General features: G+C 41.6%; 1 protein-coding gene across 14 annotated transcripts in view; it reads right to left on the bottom strand.

Annotated features, from left to right (window-relative positions):
* The window catches only part of RHOBTB1 (Rho related BTB domain containing 1), a 119,867-nt gene that overhangs the window by 44,649 nt on the left and 51,215 nt on the right, over positions 1-24,003 (bottom strand). For 5 of the 14 annotated variants that reach the window (XM_081824190.1, XM_081824195.1, XM_081824197.1 and 2 more), the window contains one exon: positions 17,772-17,822. The exons of 1 other annotated variant lie outside the window; for it this stretch is intronic. The gene's annotated coding sequence lies outside the window, so the exon portion shown is untranslated. Of the gene's footprint in view, positions 1-17,771; positions 17,823-19,549; positions 19,633-19,932; positions 20,203-20,622; positions 20,734-24,003 lie in introns of those variants that run through there. 8 more of the 14 variants (XM_081824196.1, XM_081824198.1, XM_081824188.1 and 5 more) reach the window with 4 other exon arrangements.

The raw sequence follows: 24,003 nt of genomic DNA, 5'->3' as shown, positions 1-24,003 counted from the left end.
TGTTGTGTTTCTTGTTAAGTTTGCTATTTGAATCAAAGCATGGTGAGCAGTCTGCTTAAAGGCAAAACTCAAAGGCCCATCGAGGGGCCTTTGTACTTTCAGTTCATTCGGTTGTTCATAGATGGTTTGAACAATGTGTCACACAGCCACTAAATTTTCTTGTCCTTTAGAAAAGCATGTAATCTGAACTTTAAGAAATAATTTAACATGGTCACTAAAAAATACTGGTGGAACACATTTTAGTGTATTTGAAGAGTGAGCTCAGAAAGAAAAACTGGGAATTTTATATTATTGATGGAAACAAAAGAGAAATGTTAAGAGTTGCATAATAACCATAGCCAACAGCCAAGTTTCAACTGTGCAGATTTCATTATCCTGAGCTCTTAATCACCAGTCCTAGGCAGGCAGGAGCTGCTCTGTGCATAATATAAACATCTCAGCTGGAATGGAGAGTGGGTCCAGATCTGGGAAAGAGACAGTCAGGGTTGGGCTGCGCTTCCCTAAATCAAAAGTTTACAGAAATGTATCTCCAGGATAAAATTGCCTTTCATCGTGCAAATCAACAATATTTTTTTCAACTGGAAGTTTTGATTAAAACAGAAAGGAAAAGAGTTTAAGTAACAGAAAGGACAGCGCATGTTAAGTCCAGGATTACAGATAATACAGAGGTACTTTTTTAAACATCCACTTGTTATCCTCGCCAGAGCCCTGTGATAATGGAGACCTACACAAGATCACACTCTTTTTTTTTAAACTCGATGTCAGTGGGGGAGGTGAGCCAGGATTAGAAATAAACTTGCTATCTATCTACTGCTCTTAATAAATGCTGCCCCAGTTGAAAAATAAAGAACAGATAAAAAACTTAGCTTAAAAGATGCATAAAAAATTCAGGATAGGTTTCAAAACCACCATAAGTAAACTGTGTGCTATCTTCTAGACATACTGGGTGACTTTTGTCTACAAATATGCTGACTCTGCTCTTGCCACTCTGCTCAGATGTCCTTTCTCATGCCCCTGACCTACCACTGAAATTGTTCTGCACCTTTAGGACTCAGGCCGTCTTTTTTTTTTTAAAGATTTTATTTATTTACTTGACAAACAGAAAGCGAGAGAGGGAACACAAGCAGGGGGAGTGGGAGAAGCAGGCTTCCGACTGAGCAGGGAGCCCGATGCGCGGGGCTCCATCCCAGGACCCTGGGATCATGACCTGAGCCGAAGGCAGATGCTTAACAACTGAGCCACCCAGGCGCCCCAGGCAGTCTTAGTTCAAGAAAGAATGAGCGCCGGGCCCCTAGGACAGGTACACAGCGGTAAGCAAGCTGGGTGTGGCTCTTGGTCTCATGGATCTCGCAGTCAGGTGGGAGGAACAGGGAGATGTAATCATAACCTTGATTTAAGTTCCTCGAAGGAAAAGGAAAGGGTGTTATGAGAGAAAATAATGGGTGGGAGGCCTGCAGGAAAGACAAGGGAGGCCTCTTTGAGGAGGCCCCACCTTCTTGCTACCTGAAGAATGAGCAGGGCCCAGTCATGAGATTGCAAAGAAGCAGGCCTGCAAGAGCTCAGGCCTGCAAGAGCTGGGGCCAGGGGAACTGGAGAGGGGAAGGTTGGAAAGAAGGCAGGGGCCACACCACACACGGTCTTTTAGGCCACAGGAGGGAACTTGGGTTTTATTCTAAATGCAGTGAGAAGCCACTGAAACGTTGTGGGCAAAGGAGTCACGGGTTCTGATCTGCTTTTGAGAAGCATCACTGATACCTCCAGGACTGCTGTGTGGGGAGCAGCGGCAGAAGGACCAGTGAGGATGTTCCCAGGTTCTCTGGGGGGTGGGGGGGAACGTTTGGACCAGGAATCAGCAGAGATGGAGCTAAGTAGATGAACACAAGTTATATTTTGGAAGAAGATGCACTTAAAACATTCTTCCTTTATACTAGCTCCTCAGATATTTACCAAATTCTGATTTGTTAATATTGACAATTATGCTGACATGTATGTACTTGCTTGCATCTCACTAAGACTGTACACTTTTTGGCAATAGAGACTGTTACTCATCTTTAAATTCTCAAGTCTTTTCAATGCCTTGGCCATACGTGGCTTTCAATTAATATTTGTTCAATAGGATATAAAAGTATAGCCATTCCACCTTCCTCAGGAAACCTCCCCCTGGATCTGGCAGCGAACTTGCACTCAGCTATCTCTGGTGACTGATCACTAAGCCTATGGCCTCGAGAGCAAAGGCGTGTGGCTAAGCCCGCAGTCAGTCAGAGGAACACCTTGAGGGACATCTGTGTGGCCCATCATGAGAGCGGTATTTGACAGATGGCATCACACCAGCCATGGCTCCCCATCAAGAAGAGCATCAGTAACTATGGGAACACCAGGGACGAAGGACCAGTCCCCTCCACCAAACGATAAGGCAGGGGGCAGAAGGAGCCCCAGTAGAGGCAGGCAGGAGCTTAGGGCTGAAACTGATTTAGGAAAAAAAAAGGAATGTGATCATTTATTTTGTTCTAGTGCCTAGAGACAATTTATGAGTCTTAATACTATTTACATATAACGGCCTCATAAAATTCACATCAACTTTTGGACTTTAACATCCGCATTCAAGGGATTTCTAACTCTTTGGGTGAGGTCAGGGATTGGCTGGCAAAGAAGGGGAGAATGGAGGCACATGTACCCACTCCCTATGGAGAAGGATGTATCATTGACATGAAAGTGAATCTTGAATGAGGAAATTCAATCTCTGCTAAAAGACATCACAAGAGGTAATTCGTTGGACTTGAAGGCAAGACAGCATTGGAAGAATACATGCATTGGATCCCCTGCTACATGGTCTCACTGAAATTAACCTTATTCTCCACAGATAGCAGACTCCACGACAGTACCAGAATAAGGATAACGAGTAGCCATATACCCGAAATTGGAAGGATTTCTGCCACACTCACCGCCGTGGTGCCCAGTCACGGAAGACCAGCAGACTGCCCATTTCCACAGGGAAAAGAACTGGGCTGGGCAGTAAGCAGGATGCCCCTCCCCACATGGTCTGGAGTAATGAGAGCTGGCTTCAGTTGGGACTGAGGTAGAAGAGCAGGCTGTGGAGCCACTGGAAAGCCATGAGGAACCCTGCACGCTGTCCTGGGAAAGGAGCAGCCCCAGTGATTGCCCCTGGCTGAGAACGAGCCAGGTAGACAGCACTGAGCATGGGAAAGACTTATTTTATTTTGTTTTTCTTCCTGCTTACCCAGGCGGTTTCAATTTCGACACTGCAACAGAAGTGATGGGTCTTGTTAAGGGGAAAGGGATCGGGGTAGGGGTACCACCTCTAAGACCAACCACTAGTATATCTTCAGTGGTGACATCCCTCACTGCTCTTCTTAAGTCAACCCTCCACAGTTCCCTTGACCCGTACGATACTGAATAGTGTGGCCTGTCCACTCTGGAACTGGGCGGGTTCACTCCAGAGCCCTACCTTGGTCTCCAACAGAGCCCTGGTTATCCAAGCACTGAATATACTTCAATCCTTGGTCACCGGGAATCTTTTTCTATATGGCTGAAGTAAACAGACCATTCACCATATGGTCTATTAAAGACCCTGACACGCAGAAAAGGACAAGAAGTTAGTTAGCCAAAGACATAGAGGAAAGGTCTTCTACTGAAGTAGTTGTGCTATAAGGAACAGCAGAAAAAAAAAGTTTTTAAAAAATATCTGTTGTTGTTAGGGAGTTTGGTTGGTACAACCTACGCTTTGGGGGATTTTTGTCCTTATGGTGGGTTAGTCAACTTCTGTAAATGTGCCAAGAACACTTGAAAGTACACTCTCTTATCACAGTTTTTTTTTTTTAATGTGGGATAGCATGTAGTTGATCATGCAAAAGAAGATAATGCAGGTGTGTAAACTAACAGCAGAGGAGGCTACCAGCAGGCAAGAAGACACGTAAAGGCCATGTTTAAATGAAAAACAAGACAGCCAAATTACAAACCATAGTGGCAACAGGAAATAGCCTTGAAGATGCAGTAGAATGGATTAGTGAGGGTCAGGTAAAACGTGAGAAGCTCTAAGTATAGGAGGAAGGCCATGTGAAAATGATGTCGCAGAAGGTAATAAAGAGGTTGACAGTCAATAAGCAATCCCCAGAATACTATAGGGCTTCTGGAGGAACTCAAGGAGTAAAGTGTGGTTTAATAGAACAAAATTTTCCCAATACAAAAAGGAGGATGGGACATGGAGAAGAAGGAGAAAAAGAAAAGAAGACTCTACATCTATACATTTTTCAGTAAAACATTTAAATAACGATGCCAGAAAAATGATATAATAACCCTACAGATACCTTAGCAAAACATCTTCTAAAACTAATGGCCAAAGACATTTCTTTCTATAAAGAAATAATAATATGGATGACCACACACTTCACCAATGCACTATTTTAAGACAACAGAAAAACACATAGAGAGCCTTCACAGAAAAAGGACATAATCACAAGTTTCTGAATCTGGTCAAATTGTTATTTATGTAAAGGGAACATAAAGCTATTTTTAGATATCAAAGACTCAGGGAGCAAAAACTCAGATTTCTTTAAGGAATGAAACTGCTCAAAGATACTTGACAAAACACCCAGAGATGATTCAAAATTAAGAACTAAAAAAAAAGGGGGGGGGCATCTCAGTTTAAAAGGACTATGGAAACCAAAACCAACTGAAAATGTAAAACTAGCCTTCACTATTATTTTGATTTTGGTTTCAAAGTGGTATAGAAAAAATATCTCTAAAAGATAAACAGTAAAAAAAGGGCAATTCACAGTAAATGCATAACAGTAATAATGAACCTTCACAAACCAAAAGGCATACAATAAAAATGAAGAAAAACTCTAGGAGAAATTAATGAAAATAAGTAACATGTGTGAGATAAAGAATCAGAATCAACACTAGATTAAGAAAACAAAAATGAAAAACAACACATGGAGGGCTTGAATAGCCTAAAAAGTAGCGATAAATGAACAGCTATCCCACATTAAAAAAAAAAAGAAACTATGATAAGAGAGTGTACTTTCAAGTGTTCTTGGCACATTTACAGAAGTTGACCCATCATAAGGACAAAAATCCCCCAAAGCATAGGTTGTACCAACCAAACTCCCTAACAACAAAAAAGTAAGTGAAAAAGTTAAAAGGAGAGGTTTTATTGACAGCAACAAAAAAGAAAACCTGAACCACTCAGCAATTTAAAAAATACTTCCTGATATATCCATCTAAAGAAACAACTTCATAAACAGAAAATGTTTTAAAAGCAAATATATTAGGGGCGCCTGGGTGGCTCAGTTGGTTAAGCATCTGCCTTGGGCTCAGGTCATGATCCCAGGGTCCTGGGATGGAGTCCTGTGTGGGGAATCCCTGCTCAGTGGGGAGTCTGTTTCTCCCTCTGCCTCTCCCCCTTTCTCTCTCTCTCTCTCTAATAAATAAATAAATAAAATCTTAAAAAAAACCCCAAATATGTTTATCACATCTTTATTAAGAACAAGAAAAAAATGAAAACCACACAAATCCATGACAAGTGAGGGAATAATTAAGGTCTTGCTATCTGATCTTGGGCCAATGACTTAATCTCTCTAAACTTCTATTTCCTTATCTGTAAACTGGGGATAATTGCCTCCCTGGATGGGGTGTTGTAAAGATTAAATTAGATAATGCTTGTAAAGTATTTAATCACTATGCTTGCCATCAAGAGAAGAGCCAACAAGTCTTATCTATTAAGATTGTCATTATTTAAAATCATGTTTATATTGAGTTTGCAATCATATGGAGAAAGGCTAATGCTACACTAATAGGGGGCAAGCGCAGGACAGCAATCTAAGAAACAGTGATGGAAACTAGACAAAATAAGCAAATAGGTTTGAGTTACACAACTCAAACAGAATTGGGCCTCCTCGCTCTCTCACGCTAAGTGCCATCTTAGCACAGTGACCTGGCTAAAAGAAACACAAATATGAGTTTTAGAAAGCCAGGAAACAACATGGGTATTTAAGAATAGAGGGGTGTGGTTTACATGATCTATCAGGCATGCAGCAAAACTCCTAGTAAGTTTCTTTGGGATGTGTCCCTGAGGAGTCCCACCTCTCCTGGCAACTGGTCAGGTCTGTCCTTCTGCCTCTCAGGACTCCAGCTACTTTCACCTCAGATGCCTCTCCATCACCTCTGACAGGGCTGGCCATTGCTCTCTGCTTCTCTCATTTATATCTCCATCATTATTCCCCTCCACCATTTAAATGGATCTCCCTTGGACCCACCCTTTTTTCTTTTCAGGGGGAGGGGCAGAATGGGTGGATAGTAGTATGTAAATACTTAACATTTAATAATTGTGTCTCCATCATTGAAAGGGAAGCTGTTCTTCCTGCAACAGCAATATATGGAAGGTAAATTGGAAGGAAGTACACTCAACAGATAACAGTGACTGTTGTTGGGTAACTGGGCTATAACTTGTCATTTGTCTACTTCCCTTTAGTTTCCAAATTTTCTATGATGAAAATCTATTACCTTTTTTAAAAAAATTGAGATAAAAGTCACCTGTCATAAAACTCACCTTTTTAAAATATACAATTCCAGGGTTTTTGCTATGCTCACAAAGCTATACACCCATGTCCTCTAATTCTAGAGCATTCTCATCATCCCAGAAAGAAACACTGTGCCCATTAGCAGCTATTCTGTTCTCCCCTCCCTGCCTGGAGCCACTAATTCACTTCCTGTCTCTATGAATTTGCCTATTCTGGACATTTTTTATAAATTAAATCATACACCTATGCAGCCTTTTGTGTCTGTCTTCTTCTATTGAGCACAATGCTTTCAATTTCATCCATGTTGCAGCATGTATTTGCACTTCATTACTTTTTATGGATGAATAATATCCTCTAAGTGTATTCTATAATGGGGGAGATATTTTCGCTTTTTAAAAAAACTAATGAGTACATAAGCATAACCCTTGATTGTTAATTCTAATAAGAGTACAGATACAAGCCAATACTAATACATGATTTTTGATGATGTATAAATTGTTCTTCAGAATCATATATTTATAAAGCTCTGTGAGACTGCTTAACTTGTTTTTTTCTGACTCAGGCTCTCAACTGAAAAAAACCCCACAGGAATCTAAAAGATCATCTAGCTGAATATCAGACAAAGAAATTGAACCATATAGAGAGACAGCTGTGGACACCCAGGACACATATATATTTCAAACAGAAGATGAAAAATTCTTGGCTTTTAAATTTTGAGTGTTCAGAGGGAATATTTACAGTAACTGAAATGAGCAATTTTAAAAAATTGTTTGGAAGCATATCATATGAAATATTCTGCGACAATCAATTGTAGTTAAGATATTTTAAGCTTGGATCAATATAGTATAATTCAGCTTTACATTCATTAAAAGAAGAAAGAAATTCCCAGTTTGTTTGTATGCATGTGATGTATGTATTTGTGTACCTGCAAATCACAAACATATAAATATTGATGCACATTCAGCGCACGAATTTAATGTTATAATCTTTACTTGGAAAGGCAGATTCTACATATTTTTAGTTATAAGGGAGATAGCTTGATTAAAACTCATTGCAGCTAGTTCTTATAAAGCTAAGGGTTCAGTGAAAAATAAAATTCTGTAAATGAATGGCTTACCCAGGACATAAAATTTGGAGCATTTCAAACACACAGAGGGTGTAGTGCGGTGGTGACCAGAAGTGGGGTACTTGGTGATACCGACTTCTTGATCTAGATGCTAGTTCCATAGATATGTTCAGTTTTCACAAATTCATCAAACTGTATACTTGGGATCTGTATACATTTCTCTTTGTCTGTTAAACTTAAATATATATTTTTAAAGTTAAAAAAATTGAAACAATAGAAGACACCATGCATCGATTTTGGAGGGCCTGTGTGTGAACCTCAGCTAAGGGCTGGATCAGGAAGCTTTGTCAAGAATTAATAATTAAAATACTGGTTAAGTCTTCAGAGAGATGTCAAAGTTCTAAGTGCTCACTGGAGAAAGCTAATATCAAGTCTGTAAACTAGATATGCTTAAAAATCCATCCTCATGAAGAAAAGTCTCTGTAGTGCTCTGTAGTAACTTGTTCATTGAAAGCATTCTCTAAAGATGTCAATGGGTCAGCTTCTGGAGTACCGGAGAGACCACTTGCCATGAAGCCTTCACATATGATGACAATGAAGCAATTGCATTTAATCATTTAGGAGACTATAATATGCCCACTAGGATTAGGTTATGCTCTGATTCAGACAAATGAAGAAAACTGTCCCCCCCTCACCAAGGATTTCTTAGTAAAATTGGATCATAAATACAAAAGTGTTGGTGGACAAAAAAGAGACTCTTTAAAATCTCGTATTTTATTAGAGGTTTTGGCTGACATCAATGCATAGATTCCAGCTAATAATTTCAGGACATGTTCCTATTCCCTCTAACTCTAGGTAGGAGTTATAACGTGAAAGATTGTACATTTCTTAAAAGCGGAATGAGGCACTGTTTGTGGGAGTAGAAAAATAATACCATTATTCTGGAGTGCACCTGGCACTCAAAAAACTTTAAAATGTCCATAACTTCCATCCAACTATAAGACTTTATTCCTAGATAAATAATTAGGGTAGACAAAAAGATTCCATTAAAGGAAAGTTATTACACCACTATTTGTGGAAACAAAATATTGCAGACAATTTTAGAAATCCAGCCATGCGGGGCTGGAGGCGGGGGTTGGTTAAAAAAACTCCCAACAATAAATGTCCACATAATAGGGGAGTATACAGCCAACAAAATGTGTTAGAGGAGTACATTTTTTTGTCATATATGTTCATGATAAACATTTAAATGAAAAAAAGGTGACAGAAGAATTTACAGAATAACACCATTCCTTAAAAATTATGTACCTAAATACACACAGCAACATTTGGGATAAACATTCAAATATTAATGCCAACTGGGATTATAAATTGATTTAATCTTTTTCTTTTTTCCTATCTATATATTCCATCTTTTCTATAATAACAAAGAAATTTTATAACAAAAAAATTTACAGAAAAGTGAGGATGGGGAGGTTGGACAGCCAGGGACTAGAATATTTATGTGTGTGAGCATACATTCTTCCTTCATTATGTGGAGTTCATGTGTACTCTTTGCCTCCTCTCTGCATATCTTGGGAGCTTTAGGTGAAGTGCCTTTCAGGGCCTGCTGCTCCAGGAACCTTTCTTTTAATGCTGAGCAGCCATCCCACTCATCAACAAAATCATCCTGGAGCTCCCAGTCATTCAGATCCCTTGACTTAAATCAAAGAAACTAACATCTCAATAGATCCCCGCCCCCCCCCACACAACTACACAGTCACTCATCCTAGAACAATGTAGCAAGAATACACCTGCTGAACACCAGGTATAGGAAGAAGCCAAAGGGAAAACCTCCTTCTCTAATCTTTCCAGATGGAGTCATCAGATTCTGAGAGATTTCAGTTCTCTTTCAGAGGAGAGTTGCTGGTCTACTTCAAATAAATGAATTTTTAAAAATATTAGAATCTGAAATATTCTCAGGGTTCACTGTTGATTTTTGTTTGATATACACAAAGGGAAACAATTCCCCTTCATTGAAGCCTCTTTCCAGGAGCCTTAATGATCAGCTGCCAAATTTAGCCTTGGCCGCATCTCCACTGTATCTATTATTCCTCCATGCTATTGATGTGAGGCCAAATCTCATCCCTATTTAGAGTGCACAAGAGCCGGTGTCTTGATGAAAGGGGCAGTTGGTGAACGTAAATTGAAAAGAGCCAGGAGAACATACTATAATGAATGGAAACACATAGCTTCATGGCTTATGGTACTAAAATTACATTCACACAAAAGATTCAATAGCCTTGGTCATATTATACGAGAAATAAGGGAGGAGGGGGGAGTTGTAGAGAAGGCAGTCAAGAGATCAGCTGCTTATTAGAATCACTGGGGGAATCTGTTTAGTTTTACTTTAAGTACTGCTGCCTGTACAAGAATATTCTTTTTTCCCTAAGGTTTATTTATTATTTTTTAGTAATCTCTACACCCAACGTGGGGCTCGAACCCATGACCCCGAGATCAAGAGTCGCACACTCTTCCGACTGAGCCAGCCAGGCGCCTAAAGAATATTCTTGACAGCACTATTCATAATAGCAAACAGCTGGAAACAACCCACCAGCAGTAGAATGGATAAATAAATAATAAACTGAGCTCCAGTCATAATGGGATACTACACGGCACTATAGTAAAATGGATGAACTCCTGCTACATGCATTATGAATAAGCCTCCCAAACACAATATTGAGGGGAAGAAACGAGACACTAAAGAGATTTTGTTTATGTAAACGTTCAAAAGCTGGCACAATGAATCCATGGTATTGGAAGCCAAGGTAGTGGTTACCTTGGTTGGGAAGTGACTGGATAAGGATTTAAAAAGAGCTTCTGGGTGCTAGTGATTTTCTGTTTCTCTATGTCGGTACTGGTTATGTGGGTATGTTCAGTCTGTGAAAATTCTTTTAAGTTATATACTTCTGATTTTTGTATTTTTCTTCAAATAAGATACATGTCAATAAAAATGTTTTAAATTCAGATTCCTAGGCCCTAACAAAAATCTACTGACTTAAGGTTATGGTTTTCCTGGGGGTATTCCAATGCAAAGCAAAGGCTGAGAATCACTTGACGGGATGATCTACATCCAGTGGTGTGCTGGAGCCAGCCCCCACCAGCCCATGAGAACTGGTTGTTAAATTTTCAGGATTTTTACAAAACTGTTAAAGCATAATGTACAGAGTTGTCAAGTCACTATGTTGTACATCTGAAATTAATGTAACACTGGGTGTCACTGTCCTTCAATAAACAAACAAACACATAAATAAATTAGGGTCAGTATTAAAAATTAAATTATACCAAGTTTTGATTAAAGAAATTATACTAAAAACAAAGGTACTAAATTCTCAAAACTCATTGTTTTCTAATTATTTTATTACATTTTACTATTACCTACATTTTGGGGTTATTTATGCCAATTTTATCTGCATGGTGGAAATACTAGATCACAGTGGGCTACTGGGCCATCTTTCCCCAACTCCACACTCAGTCACAATGGTAGCTTGAAATTGGCTGTGGTGGGAGTCTTTATACCACAGAAATTGGCAACCACTACAATTCAGGGCTTGCTTTGTTGTTTTGTTGCTTGTCTTGACTTAAGAAAATGATTAAAAAATCCTAACAATGCAGATTAAACTTAAAAGTGTGTTACATGTGGAGCTGTTACATTGTGAATAATACATTTAAGGAAATATCTTTACACTATTTAAAAGCTATTATCCAGTTCAGCAGAGAAGTTATTCGTATCTTTGATAAATGAGTACAGTTCTGACATGTCTTTGTTGTTCCACTTTTATCTTGCTCATTAACGTAATGGAAAATATCAGTCAAAATTTATATGGGAATTACACCCCTTCATCAATTGTACCACAGGTAGGTTATGGATAAAAAAGTTCAGCAAAAAACAACCAGCATTCCATAAAACCCAACTAGCTTTATGGAATTTACAATGAAGAGTATTGTCTATTTTTTTATTATTTGCAAAGTGTATGCTACATACATTCTTTATGTCAGTAAAATTTATAATCAACTTATGTATGCATATAAATGCATTCTTTTTTTTCCCAGAGAGCTGGTTGATTTACTAGCACACTGCTGTGTATGTACACCCCTTCCATGTTTAGGATTCCATGACTGTCTATTATGATTTAAGAAACAAGCAAACAAAATAAGGTGGGAGTCTTACAGCCTGGAAGGTGTGAGTTTCAGCATAAGCTACAGTAATACCTCGACTTTAGACCTTCACTACTCAAAACTGGCTCCTTAGACCAGCCGTTTTGGCATCGATGGGGAGCTTGGGAGAAAGGCATCATCTCAGGTCCCACCCCAGAACTCCTGAATCAGAATCCGCACTGTATCAAGATGCCCAGGGATCTGTATGCACATTAAAGTCTGAGAAGCACTGCTTTACAAACAGACTCCTTGGTATGTACTAAAAATTTTTTTTAAAGATTTTATTTATTTGACAGAGAGAGAGACAGGAGAGAGGGAACACAAGCAGGGGGAGTGGGAGAGGGAGAAGCAGGCTTCCCGCGGAGCAGGGAGCCCGCTGCAGGGCTCGATCCCAGGACCCTGGGATCATGACCTGAGCTGAAGGCAGATGCTTAACGACTGAGCCACCCAGGCGCCCCTGAACTAAAATTTATATAACCAATTTGAGACTAGTCATCTCAATCTAGCAATTGGTAATCTGGAAGCGGCTAGCAACCGGTTCAGCCACTTCCTAAAGCTGAAGAAAAGGACATACATCTTGCAATTTACCTTTGTCAAACACTGAAAGGGAGACTGTGCCGCTAGGAAAATAAAGGCGGTCCTGGGCCCCTCGGATTGTTAATTTAAAAGCGGGGAGAAAGTACAATAAGAAAAAAATCACCACAGTGGCTTTCCTCCATGTACGTGACAAATAGGACGTGCTGCCAAAGACTTGGTTCCAAAAATCCAAAGCGGGACAGCGAGTGCCACATGACACAGTGTGGCAGCTGGGGAGAGGAGTGTGATGAAACACTTCCCGGAGATGTAATTTAGGCCAGGGTAGTTATCAAGCGCTGAGGGTGGAAGGGGAAATTGCTGTGCTTATGTTTTTCCTATCGATAGATTAGTCAGCGACACAGGACGAAAAGACAAGGCCAGAGCACAGACTGCAGCTCCTCACGCTCAAGTTAACTGAAACGACAGTAGGCAAGTCTCACGTACTTTGAAATTGAAAGCAAGAATGTTCTACCGGCAGTAATATTCTCTGGAAGCATTTCTTAGTTACTTGGCTGAAAATATAGTAGTTGCTCTGGGATGCAAGGGTCTATGTGGAAAAGAGGTTCGATGCTTCAACAGTGTCTGCAAGGAAATGGGAGCCACAAACCTCCAAGAGGAGCTTGGTATTACTTCGCAGCAGATACTGAAGCAATAAAATAATTCAAGAATGCCGTGGCAACCCTACAGTGCAAGGAAAACCAATGTAATCGTGACTGGGCCCCTGGGACCTCCGGAGACCAGTGGGCACGTTTTTACCCAAGAAGAAAGGTTACTATAAAAACCCCTTGCAATGTCAGAATTCAAACAACTCTATTCATTTAGGGGAAAAATGATAATGTTTTCCCTTGAAATACTCTAGGAAGGCAAAGCAGAGAAGAGAACTGTCTCTTACTGAGCACAAACTATGTGCTTTACGTGTATGATTTCATAACATCTGCAGAATTTTCTGAGACGTGATACTGTCCCCACTCTATAGATGAGAAAAATGAGGTCCCAAGAAATACTTACATGTCACATAGTAAAAAGCCAGAGGTGCACAGACAAAATTGAAAAGCTCCATACTCGATTAAACCAGAAGATTCCACAAAGACAAGGCAGAAGAATGGGGAGTGGGGCTGCTATGCTTTGAGTCAGCGGGAGGACTGCTCTGCATTGGCGTCAAGGCAGAGAAGTGAGGTTTCTCTTAGTGCCCACTGTATCTTTACACTGCTGGAGTCCTCTTATCGCCCATTTCCAGATCTATCTTAGGTTTCCAATGGATTTCATACTTGATAGTTGTCATTTTGGCTACATGGGAGGGTTTGGAAGACTTGGCACTTTTCAGGCAGTGTTAATGTACTAGAAGTGAGTCCTGGGCTGGGACTTGGGAACCCGGGTTCACGTTCCGCTGCATCTGTTACCACGAGAGTGGGTAAGCTAGATCATTTCTCTGGGTGGCAGGTTTTTTCACTTACATGAGGTTGTCTTAAGTATCTCTGAGGACTTTTCTGGATGCATGAGTCCACCCTCCATGACTCAACTGTTTAAGATTTGACTTCAGTCAAAATATATTATAAATGACCTGGAGAGTTAACAAATTTGTCCAGACAGGCCTGCTATGGGGTTCAAGTTAGATCAAAAACAAAACTAACAAAACAAAAAACCCCGTAAGAATAATTATTTAACTCCTGTGTCTACCATCTGCAAAAATAACCTGGGATGAAATGGTTTAAAGTGTTTCTCTCCCCTGCCCTCCAGGAGTTGATTTAAAGCAAATACATATTCAAGTTCTTAGGCAGACCTGGGTGCAAATCTAAGCTCTACCTTCTGTTAGCTCTTTGAACTTAACATATCTGAGTTCCGTTTTTTTTGTTTCTGTAAAATTGGAGTTGGTAATTTTAGTTGAAATGCAGTAAAATGTCTGGCATCTAATAGGCTCATAATAATCACTGGTTATTATTATTCCAGTGTTCCTTAGGGGTTTGGACTATGCTTCAACAGTGTCTGCAAGGAAATGGGAGCCACAATTCAAAGGAATTTTCCTCACAGAGGGATGGAGCCTGAGATGGTAACCTCATTAGTATGGGGAACGCGGCATTAACCTGTGTCTATGCAATAAATAAGGACAGGTGCAGAGTGGAGAAATGGAATTGCTTCTTCTGTACCTACTGGCAGCTCTTTCTTTCTTTGCAAAACTTCTGAATTCACCCCTTAGTGGACAGACCCTTACCAGAGACATGCTAATGTACTAGATGGGACAGCTGGAGGGAGTATTTGGAGACAGAAGTGTCCTGGGACATCTGGAGAGAGTGGCTGTCATACCCACAGTTCATGTCAGTTTATTTATTTGCCTATTTTCCAATTTCTGCCCTATGTGCACAAGGAACACAGGATTTCAGGAAGAGGAGGTGGTGACTTTGTTTATAAATGAAAAAAAATAATTCGGAGGCTGATATATAACTAACCAGTCCATACACATCCCGTCCATTTGAGTGACTGCCTCTTGGTCTTCCCAGCAAAGCTTCCCTTCCCCCTCCCCCACTCTCCCACCTCCTCCCCCTTTCTACACAACATAAGCCACTTTTCATGACTTAAGTTTCCTTCCTTCTCCAAGTTTTGTTTTGGTGCTGTGAGGCTGGTGGGAAGCCTGAGTGGAGAAGAGAAGATGAACACAAAAACCAAATTCAGATCACCTGTACTCTCTGAACCCAATTACACAAAGCAAGAGTGAGGCCTTCAAACAACGAGACTGAAATGCCTGTTTTCTAAAAGAAGACCAATCAAAAAGATTTTTTTTTAATTCCTCTGTTTTCTACCGGCAAATTTCCCGAGTGAAAAACAATATAATTTCAAGTATCTCCATCCACGTTTCAAGATAGGTCAAGCATATGAACCAAAGCCTTCTGAAGTTCAATAAAGCAAATGAATGATTGCTATTTAAATTATATTAGGGATAACATACTAATTATAAGGTCTTGCTAACATCTGACTCCAGAATATAATTTTACACTTTATTTATTTTTAGGTTTTTTTATTTTCTAAATTTTTTATTTTCTAAATTCTCTGCCCAACATGGGGCTCGAACTCAGGCCCCCAAGGTCAAGAGTCACATGCTCTACTGACTGGGCCAGCCAGATGCCCCTAATTTTACTTTTTAAATAACTCACAGGTTTATAGTTGCTATACTGGTATTTTTATGACACAACACTGCTGCAGTTAACTAAGTATCAGTTGATGGTGAGGTCTTAACCTGCAATGGGATCTTCTCAGTGTTCTTATGATCTATTCTGTAATGATACACTGTAGAACAACTTGTACAGGACAAAGCTGTTATAGGACAGCTTATAACAACCCCTTAAATGCTTAAAGGTATCTCTTAGCTAATTAAGCTTTTAGGGCTATTAGCTTGAGTTGGGATATCAGTACATTTTTTAAAAGAGAACATATTAAGGTTTTCTTTACTAATTTGTTCCCCATTTCATTATTTGTTTACTCCTTTATATAATGCTGCCTAAGAAGGATTGACTACTGTTAGAAATTATTCTACAAAGGGGCGCCTGGGTGGCTCAGATGGTTAAGCGTCTGCCTTCGGCTCAGGTCATGATCCCAGGGTTCTGGGATCGAGTCCCGCATCGGGCTCCCTACTAGGCAGGGAGCCTGCTTCTCCCTCTGCCTCTGCCTCTCTCTCTCTCTCTGACTTTCATGAATAAATAAATAAAACATTTAAAAAAAATTATTCTACAAAAAGTAGGCAAGTTGGGAAGAGAAGGCTGTCAATCCTGGTAAAAACTGAAAATGTCCTGCTTAATCTTTACTGGACATTTTCAGGATTTTGGTTGGGATTTATCTATTATGCATCCAAATTTATCTATATGTCACATTTTAGACAAATTAAGGTTCCAAAAGGAATTGAGTACTTTAAAGTATCATGCTAAATAGTAATGCTTTCTCAAAGATGCTGTGCAGATTCAAACAGCTCACAATTTTGTTACAATGCTTTTGAAGCAATAACACCTTTGAATTTGAGATACTGTAATTTAGCAGTTCTAGATGACTGCATAATCTCTCCCTGTTCGGTTGAAATTCTACCTTCTGTCTTTTCCTAAACTCTCACTCATTTATCATCTATCCAGACAAAATATGTGCTTGAAATTTCTTCCACACATACATGGAATTGCAAAGTAATTCCACAGAGTGGAAAATGTTGAACTTCTCGTAAATGTACCATTGACCTCCCAATTCAGTATGGGAGGTCATGTATGACCTGTATGATCTTGATTTATCCTCTAATTTTTCATACATGAATGTTTAATATCTTGCCTTTTAAATCTGTTTGTTAAGATCTTTAAGATCAGAGATCCCCTGATAAAAACTTTCTTAAATCTTAGTGCTATGCCAGAAAGTACACATGAATACTTACTATTACACCATTTTATTTGAGAAGGGTGTTTATTCTTTTGCAACAGTTGGGCTGTTTCATGTTATTATATGAACTGTAATTACCAAGTTATCTTAGGCAACTCACTTAACCTTTCTTGGCCCCAATTTCCCTACTAGAGAAGAATTTTTCAACTGGAAAGTCTAGGTTTTAGTGTAAGACAGAATTTTTATTTTTTATTTATTTATTTTTTAAAGATTTTATTTATTTATTTGAGACAGAGAGAATGAGATACAGAGAGCATGAGAGGGAGGAGGGTCAGAGGGAGAAGCAGACTCCCTGCCGAGCAGGGAGCCCGATGCGGGACTCGATCCCGGGACTCCAGGATCACGACCCGAGCCGAAGGCAGTCGCTTAACCAACTGAGCCACCCAGGCGCCCAAGACAGAATTTTTAAAAAATCCTAGTTCTTCCATTTCCTAGAAGTAGGAATGGAATATATTATCTAACTTCTCTGAACTTCCAATCGATTGTTCACCTGTCTTTTGGGGATCAAGAGAATAGTTTCACCTCACAGGGTTTTGTTTTTTTTTTTAAGATGCAGAATGAGAACATAAATGTAAAAAATGGAACAAATTATCCGAACTTTGGTTTATGCTAAAAAAATATGAGCTATTATTATATCAAGTTTCTTCCAGCTCTAGAGTGCTAAGACTAGAAGTAAAACCTTAATTATCAAGCACCCAGATCCCCAGCATCCTCAGTGATTCTGACATCCCTTTGACCCCCACCCCTCCACAAAAGTCATAAAGTACAAACCGATTCAAGGTTCATTTTAGTACCATTTACTCGCAGAATAAAGAGAATAATTTTATTAATCACTGAACTTGTGATGTTCATAACTGAGTCCATGAAAAAATGGTAAAGACAAATTGTTTTAAGACAAATGACTGAGAACCTTGTTCTGAAATCCATGCTCAGAATTAGACACAACATGTCATCAATCTACGGTCATGGGTTTGCACCGAGACACTGACCTGGCTTTCTGGAAGTGAAGAACAGAACACCCTGCTGACAGCTGGACTTACCTACATAAAAGAGAGAAACACTTGTAAGTCCTACTGCTGACCAGGAGCACATGGGGAGCCACCACAATTTTCAACACACAATTTTCTCCCCTCTACCCCCAAAGGGCAGAATCTGCTTTACTTTTGCTAAGTGCCAGTACTGAAGTGGCATTTCTTTGGATCAAATACATCCTGAAATAGCTAGGTTAACATTTTGTAGCATTTGTGAAAATATATTTCTGAACATTTGGGGATGATACAAAAAAAAAAGCACTTGGCCCAAACCCACAGATAGGAACAAGGAAAACCTTCCAGGCATTTTACCATACAGAAGTCATAGAAGTGGACACACTATTCCTCCAAAATAATATTTTGGGGCAATATCATCATAAGTAAAAGATGAAATGATTCTACTTTTTCCTATTAAATTGTATTTGTATAGTTTATAAGTTGTGATACTGGGCCAGTGGCATCAAATTACCTGTGTTTCTATTTTCACCTCTGTGATCACACACAGCCCTAAGTACTTAAATTTACACTACCTTCAACATTTGGAAAAATAACAACCAATGGGTAAGTTTAGAAGAATGCTGCCCATGATTTTATTGCTTCCCAATGATTTCTCCAATCTTCCACACTGAGAGGAACTGGTTAAACCCCTTTTCCACTAGTATGTCTAAATATGATCCAGGAATCTCAGAGGCAACCTAATATAATAATTTACTGCCTACTCCACCTGCAGAGCAGTAGGCAGACATTATTTATACTGAAAAGAACTTGTGTTTATTTTCTAACAACCAGTGACTCTTAGGCATCTACAAAGTTACTGGAAAGGAAATGTAATTCCAAATTTCTAAAGAGTGTTTGTAAACAAACTTATCAATGTATGTTTAGAAAAGCCTAGAGCTTGCCGGAGGTTACACAAACACAGCCTATTGGCTATTTATATCTGCTTATAGTGAGAGGACTTTATACAAAGATGAAAACTACTGATAACAATATTTTCTTCAGTTTAGAGAGGATACACAGTACAGTGTGGAATATGCAGCCCAGCCCTGGTTGAGGAGGGAGGAGCCCCAAACTAGAGAGCCTCAAGTTGAGCCTCTGGCTGGGGTCCAACAGAACTGCATGAACAGCACAGGTTGGTGGGAGTTCAAAGTCAAGGCGACTCTTCAGGTCTTAACTTCCTAGAGTTTCCTAGGTCTGGGTGCTTTTGTATATGCATCAACCTTCATGCACCCCCCCCCCCCCAGCAAATGTGTACAGTCAGCTCGAAAGGCACAGCTTGTGTGCTGACGTGCAAAGCCAAGTCAAAACCCTGAGCTTGGCGCTCCCTTCTAACTTTCTGGCTTGTCCAAGTCTAAATATTGACATTGCTCCTCAGTTGAGATGTTTGATACTGCTGAGGATAGAAAAGGCGCAGCTAAAAGTAGGATCTAATGATACATTTTTACATAGTTGTGCCTTCCTTCCACTTCCACTCCTTTTTTTTTTTTTTTGGAGAGGGGGTTGGATTCCCTTGTCTGCAACATCTCCCCTCTCCACCCCTCACCCCATTGTTCTCCCCGAAAGCTGAGCACACAGAGACAAGGTAAGGTGCTTTGCAAGCCCCTCATGGCAGCTCCTACTGTTGTCACAGGAACTCACAACAGACTCCACAGACACGGGGTTGGGGGTGGGGAGCGCCAAACTGGGCTGACCAGTCAACTCTCAAGGGGGTGCAAGCGCTAAACGGACGAGCGATCCACCTTTTCGCGTCCTCCGGCTCCCCACCACTGTTCTTCGAAGGAAAAGAGCCCTCCTGTCGACGCGGCACCACCCCCTCCCTGGCGCAGCCAGCCTGCTAAGGGTGCCTGTTGTACATTTTCTCAGCTCCAAGAAGGGGCGCGGCTGTGCGGGCGCTCCTGGAAATCTCTTCTGCTTGCCTCTGATGTGAGGGTTCCCGGCCTCGCCGAGAGGCGAGGGCGGCTCCCACAGCAGCTCGGTCCCACAACTCTCTGTCGGGACGCTGCTGGCCGCGTGGCGCGCGCCCCCCCCCGCCCCCCGCTGACGGCCCGGGCGGTGGGGGCTCCGCGGCGGCTGCTCGAAGAATAAGTTTCATACCATAGCGCACTCACGACACAGAACCTACCCTGAAGCCGAGCGAGACGCGAGCTCTCTCCGCCTTCAAGGGTTGGGGGGAGCGGGGGGGGTCCCCGCCACTCAGCAGCAGCCACGACTGCGCGCGGTCGCGGGTGTGCGGGACCCCTGCGCGCCGCGTGCCGCCCGCCGCCCAACTTTGCACAAAGGCAGCATGGCACTGCCTCGCCTTTCGGGCTCGCCCAGCGCCGCGGCCGCTCTTCCCTGTCCGGGGGAGAGGGGCTCGCCCTTTCCCACCCCAGCCCTCCCCTTCTCCTCTTGCCCCCACCCCGCTCCCAGGCGGGCCAGCCGGGCGGAACCGTGCGCCCGGCCCCGAGCTCCGCCGCCGTGGCGGCCGCCGCTCGCACTGTGACGTTAGCAGCCTTCGCGGCTATTTATATCCACACGATTGGATTTCATTCATGAAACCGGGGCCTGGTGTGTCTGTGCGCTGGGGCGCGGGTGGCAAAGGTGCCTCAGCTTTACGCAGACCCGGGGCGTGGGGAGGGCCGGGGCTGGGAGGCGGACTGCCCCGGACGAACATGCGCGGAGCACCCGCGCCCCCGACCCTTCTCCCAGGCGGCCGGGAGGGTCGGGTCAGGGCGATCGGGGGCCCCCGTCCCTATTCCCGGCGTCCCACCCACACCCGTACAACTGCTGGCCCTTTGTCCCAGGCTCTGGAAAAGTAAGTTGGGCCACTAACCGGCTGGGCAGCATGGCTTTCTTCCCCCTAGGAGCTGACCGGCCGCGGACTCGGAGGGAGGACATTAGCTTTTGTTTCAAAAGCGAGCCCAGCTGCTGACTAAGGACTGCGTTAGCCCAGCCTCCTCCTGTCCTGGGAGGCTGCACGTGCTGGCGGGCTCCCCCGCTCTGGGTTACCTTCCTCTATGACTTGGGGTCCCCGCAGGGGGCGTAAGCACGACCTGGCTGTCCCCCCACCCGAGGACGGAGGGGATTTACTACCTCCTGCAAATGGCTGAGTGAGGAAGTGAAATTGGCTTCGGGTGCTCATGGGTTGTCGGAATTCTTGAAAGCCCAGGACAGTCCAATCCTCCTGGTGAACTTTTCTCCTCGCTCTTCTAGGCTGACTGTGACCTCTGAGGACAGGACCAGGGGTGGTCCGTATGCATTCATAGAACAAATACTGTGTGCCCACGGTATGGTAGGTGCCCTGTCCAGCTCTAAGAAAGTGACAATGCACACAACCAGCCTTGTCCCAGCCCTCAAGGAGCTTTCAGTCAGCTTGCTAAAATTAGTGTGCCTTACACTTCCTCACTCCCGGCCTATAAAAAGAGGCAACTGGGGGATAAAGGTATTGATGTTCAGCTACCTTATGGAATTCATTCATTTAATAAACCTATGTGGAGGCTGCTGTGTACCAAGGCGATACAAAGAGGGCAACAGTGTGTCCTTAGTCCCCAAGGAGTTCTCAGGTACTGTGTTCCTGAGATGTTGAAGGGCGGGGGGGGGGGGGGTGGGGGGTGGGGGGGGTGGTAGAGGGGGATGGGTGGGAAGGGAGCCTTTTAAGGGCAACCTGATTCGTTTAAGCCATCCCCATTGAACTGTCTTTGGAAATGGAGTTATTGGTCCATATCTTTGATGCCCAGAAGAGAGGGTAGTGAAAAGTCAAGTATGGGGATCTACTCGAAGAACTTCAAGACAGAGACATGAGGGGGCGATCATTTACTTGGCACAAAACAAACTTCCGTCTATTTAAAAGTGACCCCATTCTGAAAGGTTTAATCAATACAGATTCTTTTCAGGAACACATTTCTTGGGAAAAGTTAATTAACCCTGTTCATTCCTAGCAATCAGTCAAGCTATTTCTCTTCAAACTGCCCTGGGGGCTAAGAAATAGGGTAGAAACTCAAAAGAAACAGAATGAACGTGTATTGCAGCGCTCACATATGACAGGCAATGGTCTAGGAGGTTTAAAACAATTTTCTCAATTAATACGACAACTGATGAGGTAGATGCTATTATCATCATAACGATTTTATATATGAGAAACTGAGGCATGCAGAAGTAAATTTTTTTTTGAGATTTTGACAGCTGCATTTGCACCTGCGTTAGCCTGCACCAAAGCCTTCTTTTATCACTAACCTGCTTTTTGACATCCTGCCTTTCTTCACTTTCTTTCATTTCCTCAGTTATAAATTAAAAGAGTTAAGTGTCATGCTTAAGCAGCAGGCAGAGGCTAGGACCAGAAAGACCCACAGATGGCAGGCTACCATTTGCCATCCATCCCCAGGAAGTACTGAGGCTCAGGTCTTCCAGAAGATGCTTCTTCTATAGGGCCCAAAGAACAAACAGTCATCATAGAACTACCCAGTTTGATGCCTCGATCTGAGGGAAACTGGCAGGAAGAACTTCCAGGAAAATAAATTGGTGTAAATGGTAATTCAGATAAGGCAGAGGAAAAGTCACTGTTCTAGGAAGTCCTTCCAAACAAGAATAGTGATCTGAGCAAGAGATTGCCTCAGTGGTGCTTTGCAGCCCCCAAGTTTTACACATAAAACCCCTAATTCTGGAAAAGTGCGAGACAATGAGCAAAAAGTACAGACTATCTTATGCCAAGAGGAAAGGAGAGAAAAGGAACAATACGAAGAATCCCCTGAGTCACTGCCATGAATGTATCCCTGTTCTTGTTATTACCATAAAATAATCCACATTTGCATACTAAAATTGTTGCATGCTAATAAAATCAATACTATTAGCTTTTAAGAAATATTCAAAATTGGTACTTAAGCTTAATTAAACCAACACTGTGTATTTAAACACTTTTGGGATTGTATTGCACAAAAGCACTAATAATTTTTGACTGGCTTTTATGGTAAATATTTACCAAAGTCATGGGATTAAAGAAAATTCCCACAATTAAGACAAAAAACTGTTCCGTTATCACAAATGAACTTACACATGCTATCCTCTTTGTATTTGCATCCCCCCAACATTAATCTGTTCTCCATCTCCAGAGTTTTGCCATTTTGAGACTGTTACATTAGTGGGGAACATACAGTTGTTGTTTTGTTGTTGTTGTTGTTTAACTAAGCATAATGCCCCTGAAGTTCATCCAGGGAGTTGCTTGTATCACTAGCTCGTTCCTTTGTATTACTGAGTAAATTTCTATTATGTGGATGTACCAGAGTTTGTCCGTTTGCCTATTGATGTTTCCAGTATTTTGCTATTACCAATAACACTTCTGTAAAGGTTTGTACATAGATAGTTGTATGAACATAGTTTTTATTTCTTTGGGATGAATGCCAAAGAATACGTCATATGCTAAGAAACTCTCAAGCTATGTTCCAGAGTACCATAAACATTCCCACCACTAATGTACCAGAGGTCTAGTTTCTGTACATTCTCACCAGCATTTGGTATTATCACTATTTTTTTTTTTTTTTTTAGTTCACTTGTTCAGTAATTTTGTAGGGACAACTCACTCTTTTAATTTTCATTTCCCTAGTGGCTAATGATTTTGAACATCCTTTCATGTTCATTGCTGCTATCCATATCTCTTTTTGCTGACATATCTGTTCATGTCTTTGGCCTATTTTGTAATTGGATTATTATTATTTATTTATTTTTACTATTAGAGTTTTTTCAAAAATATATTCTAGGATCATAGAATTTTCAAATTGCAAATTAAATACGACCTCAAGATAATTCTATTTTCAATTCAATCACTTGTTCAACATTTCTGTTGCCATCAGTTTTATAGAGAATATTCTCAGATACCCATATAAAGTATCCTCAAGTACTTACATAAAACTCCTATAGAGAGAGCCTTTTCAGGATTATTTTCTAAACCTGCATTTCAGCGGTGGGTAACACACTCCCGCAGAACGGCCAGCACGTGGCGGCCGTCCAAGGGGCCAAGGCCCCGTCTCCACGCAGGCGCAGACGCTCCTCCGCGCCTCTTCCTCCTCGGATGTAGAATTTGGTGTTGTCATTGGCTGTTTAGAGGAGAGTGTCCTGGGTGGCGAGTTCCAGGTGTTAGAGAAATTTCACAGACAAGTACTACCAAGGCTTGCGCACGTGGGAGAGAATCAGCTGGTCACAACAGAAACCATAGCACGTTTTA

The sequence above is a fragment of the Leptonychotes weddellii genome, chromosome 6, assembly GCF_054177405.1.
Source record: "Leptonychotes weddellii isolate Sample4059 chromosome 6, ASM5417740v2, whole genome shotgun sequence".
Lineage (NCBI taxonomy): Eukaryota > Metazoa > Chordata > Mammalia > Carnivora > Phocidae > Leptonychotes > Leptonychotes weddellii.
Note: the sequence above shows the minus strand (reverse complement) of the source record. Positions and strands in the feature narration are given on the sequence as shown.